Source organism: Oncorhynchus mykiss, chromosome 9 (genome assembly GCF_013265735.2).
Source record: "Oncorhynchus mykiss isolate Arlee chromosome 9, USDA_OmykA_1.1, whole genome shotgun sequence".
Taxonomy (NCBI): domain Eukaryota; kingdom Metazoa; phylum Chordata; class Actinopteri; order Salmoniformes; family Salmonidae; genus Oncorhynchus; species Oncorhynchus mykiss.
In genome coordinates, this window is record NC_048573.1 from 49,167,418 (window position 1) to 49,180,336 (window position 12,919).

Genomic DNA, 12,919 nt, shown 5'->3' on the forward strand with positions numbered 1-12,919 from the left:
GTTTGTGAATGGTTCGTTAATTCAACAGTGTACTCTGATGGAGTGTTACGATGTGTAGTATTTGTTCATTGATATCTCCCAAAAAGGATTTCCCTTAGTGTGTCTTGTCTCTGAACTTCCTGGTGCTCACTCGGGAGGCATTTACTAAGCAACATGACTGTTTTCATTAAGCGAGTATCTGTCAGAGTGATAGGCCACTGACTAAACACTTCTCTGTACCACACATGAATCTTTGATACCCCATCACATTGCAGCAGAATATTTAAGTCGTTTTTTTTTTTAAGGACTCTAATTGTAGCGCGCCATACCATTGTAATGAATTCATACTAATTCAAAAAAGATTTTACATGGCTAATAAGGAGTTACTTTACTAACAGTTTTTGAGTTTCCAATATGATATCTGGTATCACCCCCTCTCTTTCCCCTCGTGTTTCCCCCCCTGTCACATTTGTCATGTTTAATGTGTTCATTATCCATTCTTTCCTCTACTGCAGTCCATCCCATGACATTCCAGGATGAGAAAGGAGAAAGTACCATCAACATTGTGGTGATTGGTCATGTGGACTCAGGGAAGTCCACCACCACTGGACACCTCATCTACAAGTGTGGGGGCATCGACAAGAGGACCACTGAGAAGTTTGAGAAAGAGGCTGTAGAGGTGAGGCCAGTGTGGATTAGTATCTCTGCATAATCAGTGCTTGACAGCTCTGCTAAACCACACAATGAAGAGAAAGACTGTCTTCATCTATGATTTACTGTTATTATAACAAGGGGTTATAGGGTATAACATGTCCATGACTCAATTATAAATCATTTCTCTCTAACCTGAACAGTTTCTCATTCTAACTTATCTTTACCCTATCTCTCTGCACTAGATGGGAAAGGGCTCCTTTAAGTATGTGTGGGTGCTGGACAAGCTGAAGGCAGAGAGGGAGCAGGGCATCACCATTGACTTCTCGCTGTGGAAGTTTGAGACCACTGAGTGTACAAAACATTAGGAACACCTGCTCTTTCCATGACATACACTATATATACAAAAGTATGTGGACACCCCTTCAAATGAGTGGATTTGGCTATTTCAGCCACACCTGTTGCTGACAGGTGTATACAATCGAGCACACAGCTATACAATCTCCTTAGACAAACATTGTCAGTAGAAGGACCTTCACTGAAGACTTTCAACGTGACACCGTCATAGGATGCCACCTTTCCAACAAATCAGTTCTTCAAATTTCTGCCCTGCTAAAGCTGCCCCGGTCAACTGTAAGTGCTGTTATTGTGAAGTGGAAGCATCTAGGAGCAACAACAGCTCAGCCGTGAAGTGTTAGGCCACACAAGCTCACAGAATGCGACTGCCGAGTGATGTAGCTCGTAAAAATAGTCTGTCCTCAGATGCAACATTTACTACCGAGTTCCAAACTGCACCTGGAAACAACGTCAGCACAATAACTGTTTGTCAGGAGCTTCATGAAATGGGTTTCCATGGCCGAGCAGCCGCACACAAGCCTAAGATAAACCATGCACTACGCCAAGCATTGGCAGGAGTGGGTTAAAGCTTTCCGCCATTGGACTCTGGAGTAGTGGAAACATTCTCTGCAGTGATGAATCACGCTTCACCATCTGGCAGTCCGACGGACTAATCTGGGTTTGGCAGATGCCAGGAAGACGCTACCTGTCTGAATGTATAGTGCCAACTGTAAAGTTTGGTGGATGAGGAATAATGGTCCGGGGCTGTTTTTCAGTGTTTGGGCTAGGCCCCTTAGTTCCATTGTAGGGAAATCTTAACGCTACAGCATACAATGATATTCTAGAAAATTCTGTGCTTCTAACTTTGTGGCAAAAGTTTGGGGAAGGCCCTTTTCTGTTTCAGCATGACAATTTTCCCGTGCACAAGCGAGGTCCATATAGAAAAATGTTTTGTCGAGATCGGTGTGGAAGAACTTGACTGGTATGCACAGAGACCTGACCTCAACCCCATCGAACACCTTTGGGATGAATTGGACCGCCAACTGCGAGCCAGGCCTAATCGCCCAACATCACAAATGCTATTGTGGCTGAATGGAAGCAAGTCCCCGCAGCAATGTTCCAACATCTAGTGGAAAGCCTTCCCAGAAGAATGAAGGCTGTTATAGCAGCATAGGTTTGACCGACTCCATATTATTGCCCATGATTTTGGAATGAGATGTTCAACAAGCAGGCGTCCCAATACTTTTGGTCATGTATTATCGTCTGACCAGGTGAATCCAGGTGAAAGCTATTATCCCTGATTGATGTCACGTGTTAAATCCTCATCAATCGTGGTAGATGAAGGGGAGGAGACAGGTTAAAGAAGGATCTTTAAGCCTTGAGACAACTGAGACATGGAATGTTCCATTCAGAGGGTGAATGGGAAAGACAAAATATTTAAGTGCCTTTGAACGGGGTACGGTAGTAGGTGCCAGGCGCACCGGTTTGAGTGTGTCAAGAACTGCCACGCTTCTGGGTTTTTCACATTCAAAAGTTTCTTGTGTGTATCAAGAATGGTCCACCACCCAAAGGACATCCAACCAACCAAAGTTGGAATCATTGGAGTCAACATGGGCCAGCATCCCTGTAGAATGTTTCCGACACCTTCTAGAGTCCATGCCCTGACCAATTGAGGCTGTTCTGAGGGCAAAAGGGGTGCAACTCAATATTAGGAAGGTGTCCCTAATGTTTTGTACACTCAGTGTATTACATTACTATCATTGACGCGCCAGGGCACAGAGACTTCATCAACAACATGATCACAGGAACATCCCAGGTTAGGAGGTTAAAACCCTCACCTTAATGTTACGATTCCTCATCCTCACCCTCACCATTCTTCTAAACCCTGACTCTTTGATCTCACCGAGCCTAAACAATCCCCATGCCTGCTGTGTTATACAGGCGGACTGTGCCTTGCTGATCGTGGGAGAGTTTGAGGCGGCATCTCCAAGAAAGGTCAGATGAGGGAGCATGTCCTCCTGTCCTTCACTCTGGGGGTCAAGCAGCTCATTGTAGGGATCAACAGGATGGACTCCACTGAGCAGCTCTACAGTGAGAAGCGCTGTGATGAGATAGAAAAGGAAGTCAGTGCCTACAACAAGAAGATTAGCTACAACTCTAAAGCTGTGATCTTCGTGCCAATCTCCGGTTGGCATGGGGACAACATGCTGGAGCAATCCCCCTCTCAAAGCTATAGTTGGTAGACAGTGTGTAATTCCTCAATACTCCACAAGATGTCCTCATGTTCATGTAAAATGCATTTTCCTGTTTCTCAATCAACTGATACCCTAACTTCCAAAATTCAACTCTCAAAATATATATAAATATATACTGAGTTTACAACACCTTCCTAATATTGAGTTGCACCCCCCCTCACTTTTTTCCCCCAAATGTAGTTACGTTACAGCCTTATTCTAAGATAGATTAAATAGTTTTTTCCCGCTCATCAATCTACAAACAAAACCTCATAATGACAAAGCAAAAACAGGTTTTTAGACATTTGAGCAAATTGTTTAAAAATACAAAACTGAGATGTGACATTTACATAAGTATTCAGACCCTTTACTCAGTACTTTGTTGAAGCACCTTTGTCAGCGATTACAGCCTCAAGTCTTCTTGGATATGACGATACAAGCTTGGCACACCTGTATTTGAAGGAGTTTCTTCCATTCTTCTCTGCAGATCCTCTCAAGCTCTGTCAGGTTGGATGGGGAACGTCGCTGCACAGTTATTTTCAGGTCTCTCCAGAGATGTTATATCGGGTTCAAGTCCACTCAAGGACATTCAGAGACTTGTGCTGAAGCCACTCATGCGTTGTCTTGGCTGTGTGCTTAGGGTTGTTGTCCTGTTGGAATTCGAACCGTCATCCCAGTCTGAGTTCCTGAGCGCTCTGGAGCAGGTTTTCATCAATAATCTCTCTGTACTTTGCTCCGTTCATCTTTGCCTCAATCCTGACTAGTCTCCCAGTCCCTGCTGCTGAAAAGCATCCCCAAAGCATGATGCTGCCACCAGATGTCACGCTTGGCATTCAGGCCAAAGAGTTCAATCTTTGTTTCATCAGATCAGAGAATCTTGTTTCATGGTCTGAGAGTCCTTTAGGTGCCTTTTGGCAAACTCCAAGCGGGCTATCATGTGCCTTTTACTGAGGAGTGGCTTCCGTCTGGCCACTCTACCATCAAGACCTGATTGGTGGAGTGCTACAGAGATGGTTGTTCTTCTAGAAGGTTCTCCCATCTCCACAGAGGAACTCTGGAGCTCTGTCAGCGTGACCATAGGGTCCTTGGTCACCTCCCGGACCAAGGCCCTTCTCCCCCGATTGCTCAGTTTGGCCGGGCGGCCTGCTCTAGGAAGAGTCTTGGTGGTTCCAAAACTTCCATTTAAGAATGATGGAGGCCACTGTGTTTTTGGGGACCTTCAATGCTGCAGACATTTTTTGGTACCTTCAAATCATGTCCAATCAATTGAATTTACCACAAGTGGACTCCAATCAAGTTGTAGAAACATTTCAAGGATGATCAATGGAAACAGGATGCACCTGAACTCAATTTCTAGTCTCATAGCAAAGGGTCTGAATACTTTTGTAAATAAAGTATTTCTGTTTTTTATTTGTAATAAATTTGCAAAAAATCGCTTTGTCATTATGGGGTATTGTGTGTAGATTGATGAGGGAAAACATATATTTAACCAATTGTAGAATAAGGCTGTAAAATAACCAAATGTGTAAAAAGTAAAGGGTTCTGAATACTTTCCGAATGCACTGTATCTGTGAGGGCATCAGCAGAGGGAACATGTGTGGGGACAGCAAGTCTGACCCGCCCCAAGTGGCCGCTTGGTTCACAGCTCAGGTCAAGGTCAAAGGCCATCCCTCTGGACATCTAAGACAAATACAGTACTAAAGCCTGATAGAAATATTTAATTTACCTATTTACATGAATTCATTTGTTCTCTCTGTCCCTTCCTCTCTCAGGTGATTATCCTGAGCCACCCAGGACAAATCAGTGCAGGCTTTTCCCCAGTCATTGACTGCCACACGATCCCCTGTAAGTTTGCTGAGTTCAAAGAGAACATAAACCACTGCTCTGTGAAAAAGCTGGAAGACAACCCCAAGGCCCTGACGGCTAGGGATGCTGCCATTGTATAGATGGTTCCTGGGAGCCCATGTGCGTACCACCCTGCATACCACTGCTGGCTTGCTTCTGAAGCTAAGCAGGGTTGTTCCTGGTCAGTCCCTGGATGGGAGACCAGATGCTGCTGCTGGTAGTGGTGTTGGAGGGCCAGTAGGAGGAACTCTTTCCTCTGGTCTAAAAAATATCCCAATGCCCCAGGGCAGTGATTGTGGACACTGCCCTGTGTAGGGTGCTGTCTTTCGGATGGGACGTTAAAAGGGTGTCTTGACTCTCTGAGGTCATTAAAGATCCCATGGCACTTATCGTAAGAGTAGGGGTGTTAACCCCGGTGTCCTGGCTAAATTCCCAATCTGGCCCTCAAACCATCACGGTCACCTAATAATCCCCAGTTTACAATTGGCTCATTCATCCCCCTCCTCTCCCCTGTAACTATTCCCCAGGTCATTGCTGTAAATGATAATGTGTTCTCAGTCAACTTACCTGGTAAAATAACCAATAAATAAATGTGCGTGGAGAGCTTCTCCAAATACCCACCCCATGTTAACCGTCACTGTTCAACTAACATCCACTGTCCTCAGCCATCTACAGCATAGCAGCCATATACCCACAGCAGGAGAATGGGTTCGATTTCTCTTCCAGACTTGCCTGGCCAGCTGCCCTCTAATTCATTCATGTCCCTCAGCAGCCCATGTGTGGTCAATTCATTGGTTATAGTCAAATCTCAGGGACTGACGTACTGGTAAGAATCCACCTTTTGTTTGGGGAGCTGGCATGCTGTCTTCCACATCTTGTTCTAGTTCCAAAAGGGAGGCTGTTTTGGTTGCACACAAACAGACAAGTCACCAAGGTGAAGCCCCCTTGGACATCTGGTTAATCTCAAACACTCTCTCTCTCTGATGATTGTGAGGTTGTAACATGGATTCATTAAGCAGCCATAATGCAGTCCAGGGAGGTGGATTTCTCCGGACTTGATTGGAAATATTTGCTGCTGTTCTGTCTGCAAACAATGGAGGAAATAATGGCATGTGTTTTTGAAGCGTGAAATCACAGTCCTCTGTGAAACCACTGTGCTTTGGCCTCCCATGTGTGTTAGACCTAGAATGGTGGAGTGAGGGAGTATTGTTTTGTTCAAAAGGAAAATAATGCCATCAGCTGAGTGCATACATTTAGAAAGCTCACAATACATCTTATACTCTTCCCTTGTAGGTGTCACCTTCCCAGCTATACAGTTTATGACCCCAAAGATTTCCCCTCCTTTCCCCTGTGGAATGTCCATGCGCCTCTCTTGTTTAGCCAGATGTCAGAATCACACCCCGTCCATCTTCATCCCGGGCCTGACCCTTCTCTCTGATCCAAAGCAATTTGGGTGCGTGTTACCCTTTCTATGAGCTTATAATATAAACTACAACTTGAAAGGTACTGATTACTAGACTTTTAACCATGTCGGCACATGTAACAGCAGGTTACAGCACTTTTTGTTCATTTTTCTTCCTCTCCACAATTCACTTACACTATATTTCTTTATTTCCCATGGGCTTCACCCGAGTACCCCCTAGTGCCTGGAATACAACTGTATTAAGCCCCTTTCAACACCCCCCCCCCTTCACTGGCCTCAAAACAAACACAGAGGATGTAAGTACAGGTCATGAGAACACCTGAGAAACCTGGGCTAACAGCCATACAACTATATAGACATGCCCGGTCTACCTTTATGGGCAAAGACGCAACCCCCACTAAACATTATCACACTGTAATTAGTAAAGGTAAACAAGAAAATATATACACATCTGAACATCTCTAGTTGGTATCCTGATAAGTGTTTGGCAGCCCTAAAGTGTTATCGGTTAGAATGTCTCTGGGCCTCCTCTGCTGGGCTGAACGGCGGGGGAAGGTCATGGGTGACCCCAATGAATCCGTGTCCACTTCATCATGAGATGATTGAGTCTCTGAGCCCTCAGCTGTTTCCATATTTACCCCCGTCCTCTCCGGGCTCTCTCTGAGGACTGGCTGGCACTCCTTCACAGTGAAGTTTCTATCAGTACCTCACTATTATCTGATACTAGCTGTGCTAATCTGTCGGCTCTCTTCATCCCTACGTGGCCTATTGATGAATACTGGATAAGAATTTTCTTCTGAGCTCTTAGACTCAGCGCTCTCTGCATTTTTATTATTTTGCTGGGGTGGTTCCCTTCCTCACAGACCTCTACTGGGTGTTTCAACGGGTTCCTTAAATGGCAGAGAATTACATGACATTTACATTTTGCGATGCAGAACCCTGGCCCTGCCTGTTCTCCTCTCAGGTTTTACCTCATAGACAGGGCTGTCATCACCTTTCCTGGTTACCACCACGTGTATTTGGTCTTCCCAGTGTGATCTTATCTTTCCCGCCTCCCCACGTTCTGACATGTTCCACACCAGTACACGGTCCCCTGAGACCAGAACCAAACTAATGTTCTTCCGATTGTAGTAGGCTTTTCCCTTTGCTTTTGATTTCTCCATGTTTCTACTGCCGATGTCATAGGCTTCCACCATCTGTTGCTACTTCTTAGCATAATCCTGTTATGATTTCTCCTGTTCCTTTATCTGTAACCCAAAGACAAGGTCAACAGGTAGCAGTGGAGCCCTTCCAAATAGCAGGAAATACAGTGAGAACCCAGTAGCATCACTGGTGGTACAATTATATGCATGAATGATCTTGTTCAGATAATCACACCAGTTGGCCTATTTCTCTTCATCTAGTGTGTGCAACATTAACAATAGTGTACGGTTAAATCTCTCCACCGGATTCCTCTGTGGATGATATGGAGAGGTTCTGGAATTGGCAATTCCGTACAGTTCTGCAAGGCTCTGAAGAACTGATTGTTAAACTCTCTTCCCTGATCATGATGGAATTTTGACACAAAGCCAAACTTTGGGATAAAATAATCAAAAAAGCTTTTCTGCTGCAGTTTTCCCTGACCTTTTTCTGGTGGGCTTGTGCAAATGTTGTAACGTTATCTAAAATGTACTCGTAGCCCCCTCTGCTTTTCTCCAAATGCACATAGTCAATTGAAATCATCTGGAAAGGAGCTGTAGCCCGAACATGTTGCATTGGGGCCCTAGTTATTATACCTTGTTTCTTTTGTTAGTGATAAAGTGTTCAATGTCATGTTGCGTTCGCGGCCAATAAAAGCAATATAAGCAAAAGTTCAACACTCTTTCTGTTCCTAGATGGGCCATTTCAGTGTGCAAGTACTTGTAAATCAGTGTTATATACTGACTTGGTACCACAACTTGTGTCCTTTTTTCTGTTTTCCTTTGTAATAATCCCTCTGGTGAGGCATGGAGCCTGTTCCACTCTTGCAGTAACTGTTTGACTTTGTATGACTCTTGTTGATATTGTGTTCGTTTTGTCTTAGTCCTTTGACTTTTCAGTTCCAAGAATCTCCATACAGCCGCATCCTTTGACTGAGCCTGCATGAGATCGTGTAGAAACAGTCGGTCTGTAACTGTTCCCCTCACCATGACAGCTCATCCTGCTCTGATGGCCTTAGTGTGACCGTGGAGATACACGTTACACAGTCATGCTGTTGTGCATGAACATTATTGAGTGTTGCTTTTACCATCTCAGGTGAGTGTTTCTCTGTGCATTCTTCCATGTAATGTTCAGCATGCAAAGGAGGACGTGACAGAAAGTCTGTGTCAGTGTTTATCTTTCCAGGACGATACTTCAGTTTGAGATTAAAGTCAGACAGCTCCGCCTCCCAGCGATGACTGGTGGCATTCAGTCTTTCTGTAGTTAGTACTTATGTCAAGGGGTTATTATCATTGTACACTGTCACAGAGGGAGCATAAAATAGGTAATCTTGGAACCGCTCAGTCACTATCTATTTGAGGAACAAGAATTCCAGTTTCCCAGAGCGAAGGTGATCGTTTCTCTCTGCTTGTGTCAGGGTGAGGAGACATATCAAATGACCCTCAGTTTGCCACTATGTTATTGGTATAACACACCTCCCAATCCCTCTTCAGAGGCATCAACGTGCAGGATAAAAGGGAAATCTGGGTCAGCAAGCACAGGTGGATTAATCAACACACTCACCAAGTGTTCTAATTCTCTGTGGCATCCTCCCATATAACTTTCTGTTGGGGCAGAGCCTATCCCGACTGCATCGCTATCTTGGTCCTTCTCGTCCCAGAGGCTGGGGTCTCCAACTTCACTGCTAGTAAGTCATAGAGACATTATGCATGTTGTGAGAAGTTCTGTACATAACCCCTGTAGTACCCTAGAAACCCCAGTAGTTCCATCAGCTCTCTCATGCTTGTTGGTGGCCTGTTTACCAGTTCTTGCACTGCTACAATTTCTTTAACATCCATTCTGTAACCCTCAGCAGAAATTATTTTTCCTAAATAACGGACCTCATTCTTGAATAGGTCACACTTATCAGCCCTGAGTTTAATAGCCCATTTGTTTTGCTGTCTGAGTACCTGATGGACATCTTCCACATGTTGTTCAAATGACTGACTAAAAATAAGAACATCATCCAAATATGGTATACAGATTCTATTTCTTATCCCCTCTAAACTTTCAACCATGCTTCGTTGGAAGGCAGAGGGACTGTTTGATAAGCCAAAGGGAATTATATTCCATTCATATAAGGCCCAAGCGGTGCTGAAGGCAGTGTGTTTTCTGGACTCCTCTCCCACAAAGCCTTGGTGGTATGCCTTTCCTTGATCTAAAACTGTAAACCACGAGTTTCCTCCCAAACCATCAAGTATTTCCTGTATACGGGGTATGGGATGCCTGTCCAGAACAGTTGTCTTGTATAATCCCCTATAATCAACACAAAGTCTTAAACTCCCATCCTTTTTGCATACACAGACCAAAGATGATGAAGTTGACTTCCTGATGGTGTTTTTGTTCAGGAGCCCCTGAAGGTGGCCTTTCACCTCAGCATACAAGGGGAGTGGCACACCATTGTATCTCTTTGCCACTGGTATGCTATCGGTCAACGTTATCTCCATTCTGAGATTTTCAATACACCATATGTCCATGTCATATTTGGCGAAAATGGCTGATTCCTCTCTGAGCATCTGTTTGACTAATTCTTGTTGTTCTTCAAGTGCTGAACATCTACAGGTGGGTCCCACCTCTCTATGTGACCGGTGTCAGGGCCAGGCACTGCTGGGGATCTGTCCTGAACCTGTGCTGCAGTAACCTTTTCTCCACTGGGCACAGGAACCATGTGACACGCTACTACTCTCTGTAATTTCCCTATCACCGTTTGTCTTGGTAAGGTTATGTCATGTTTTGTAGTATTCACTACTGCAATGTCAACTTTACGAGATGGCCGTTTTGATGTTTTCACGACCTGACTTTGTAGGTCCAGGACACAGATCATTCTCAAGTCCGGTTCAAATAGCACAATTTCATCATCGAAGGGGGCCTCTCTTGGGATACAGGGATCAATCCATTTTGTTTGTCCACCTGGAAGACAATGTCACGTCTGCCTGCTGTAAGCAACATTCCTCCGTGTACTCTGAGTGCTGAAGCAGATTGAGTAGAGTCGTTGCCTTTCCCTGTCCTAGCTTAAGTGCATCTCTTAGCATCTTTACTGTAAATATCAGCTCTGAGGGCTCATTGTTACTTTTTGTTTGAACTATTTCCTCAATTACATTAAACCCAAACCCAAGCAAACTAAAACAAATGTCCATCCAACCCAGAAAGGCAATTTCAGTGCCATTGGCTGCCAGAACTGTCACCCTGGCCCCGCACTGACTGTAATAATGAGGCTACCTGACAGGTCAGTTCTTTGATTGCTTTGTTTGCTCACATCAATTTTACTCAGGAGCGGATTGTAGTTCTTTTGTTTTCAGACTGTGGTCTGTTGGGGCTCTGCCTGTGCACATTCCCCTCTGCTATCCCCGTTATCCTCACTCTGTACAGCTTTCACTCGTGTGGGTGTGAACTTACGTGAAATCCTGGCCTTTTGCATGCGTTCGCTTTCATTGCCCTAGGCAATTTGGATTTTCTCAAGCAAAAGTTCATCACTGCTGTTAATATTCTGGAGATGCACTCTCATCTCTGCCATGACATTATCATTTGAAAATCCAGTAAGAATGGCCTGCAGGCATTGGCTCTTGATTAACTCTGTGCCATATTTCAGTCCTGATTGGACATGAGCTGAGGCTGATGACACTTTCTGTCTCAGGTCAAAGATTGGACGAGGAAGTCCAAGGCAGACTCTCCCGGCTCTTGTGTTGCCTTAGTCATCTTGTGATACGGTTCTTCTCTGCACAATGTGTCCTCAAGACTTGCCTTAGTGTGTAGAGTGTCATGTCTGTTTTTCCCTCCAGATAACTCCTCATCTTAAGCCCTGGGCTCACAGCTCTGATTACTGTTTCTAGGATTTCTAATTCATGGTACCCTTTTCTCCGTCCATTATCAATCTGATGTTCTAGGCTGCTGAACCTGAGCTTATCTTTCTGATTCTGATTTCCTATCTGTCCATGGATTTTAAAGTCTTGTAGGTAGACTTTTCGCAGTATCCTCAGAGTCCGATATTCCTTTGATTTTGTCTTTCAGTTGAAGCAGCCAAGACATTCCATCATTCTCTGATTCCATTAAATCATCCTTCTCACAGTAATCTTCCATCAATTTGCGCTGCAAAGCTCTTTCCTTTCACTTCAGAGCCAGCTACACCTCCTATTCCACAACGTACACACAAGTGCCGTAAATTGTCCTGTTCGATTTCCTCCAACACCGTTTCCCTCTCTCGACTCATATTGTTCTACTCACGTGGCAATAACGACAATGCAGGCAATGGCAAGATAGCTACAATCCGTTAGGAGGTTAGCCCGCTATGGTTAGCTAGCTAGCTACTCTCCCAATGTTTCTCACTCGTCCGTTCAAGGAATATGGGCCCGTGCTCACATGAAAATAAATCTCAGCGGAGCCTCTAAATTTGTTACCCTTTCTAGGAACTTATAATATAAACTACAACGTGAAAGGTACTTTTTACAATACTTTTAATCATGTCAGCACATGTAACAGTAGTTTACAGCACTTTCTGTTCATTTTTCTTCCTCTCCCCAATTCACTTCAACTATATTTCTTTATTTCCCATGGGCTTCACCAGAGTACCCCCTAGTGGCTGGAATACAACTGTACTAAGCCCCTTACACGTGCTTGCGTGCATTGCGTATTTTTGTGTGCAAACAGGTAATTTTGCTGTCCGGGACATGCTGCAGACTGTTGCTGTTGGCATCATCAAAAACATGGAGAAGAAAACGGGTTGTACTGGCAAGGTCACCAAGTTTACCCAGAAGGCTCAGAAGATCAAATAAACCAAGCTGTGGAAAATCCCAGTGACTGGTGACATCTTTATCTCCAGCCAGACCTTTCCATAATACAACCAATACACACTGTAGTAACACACTAATTGTCAGCCAGTGGCAATGGAAGTTCTTGAGAAAAAGGCAGCATGTGTCCACATCTGTAAGGTCACTTATGAACTGTACCAATCAATGACTGTATACACTGGCTGATACAGAGAGAATCATCCATGCTTTTATTACATTGGTCAACTGCAAACCATACAGAATGCTGCAGCATGGGTACTGACCAAAGCCAGATGGAGAGCACACATTACATCGGTTTTAAGGTCTCTGCACTGGCTGCCGGTGAGTTGTAGAATTACTTGAAAGATTATTCTACTGGGTTTTATCAATCCACGACTGTGCACCCCAATACATGTCAGACATGCTTTTAAGTCATGTACCCAGTAGGTCCCTCAGGTCCTCTGGCCTTT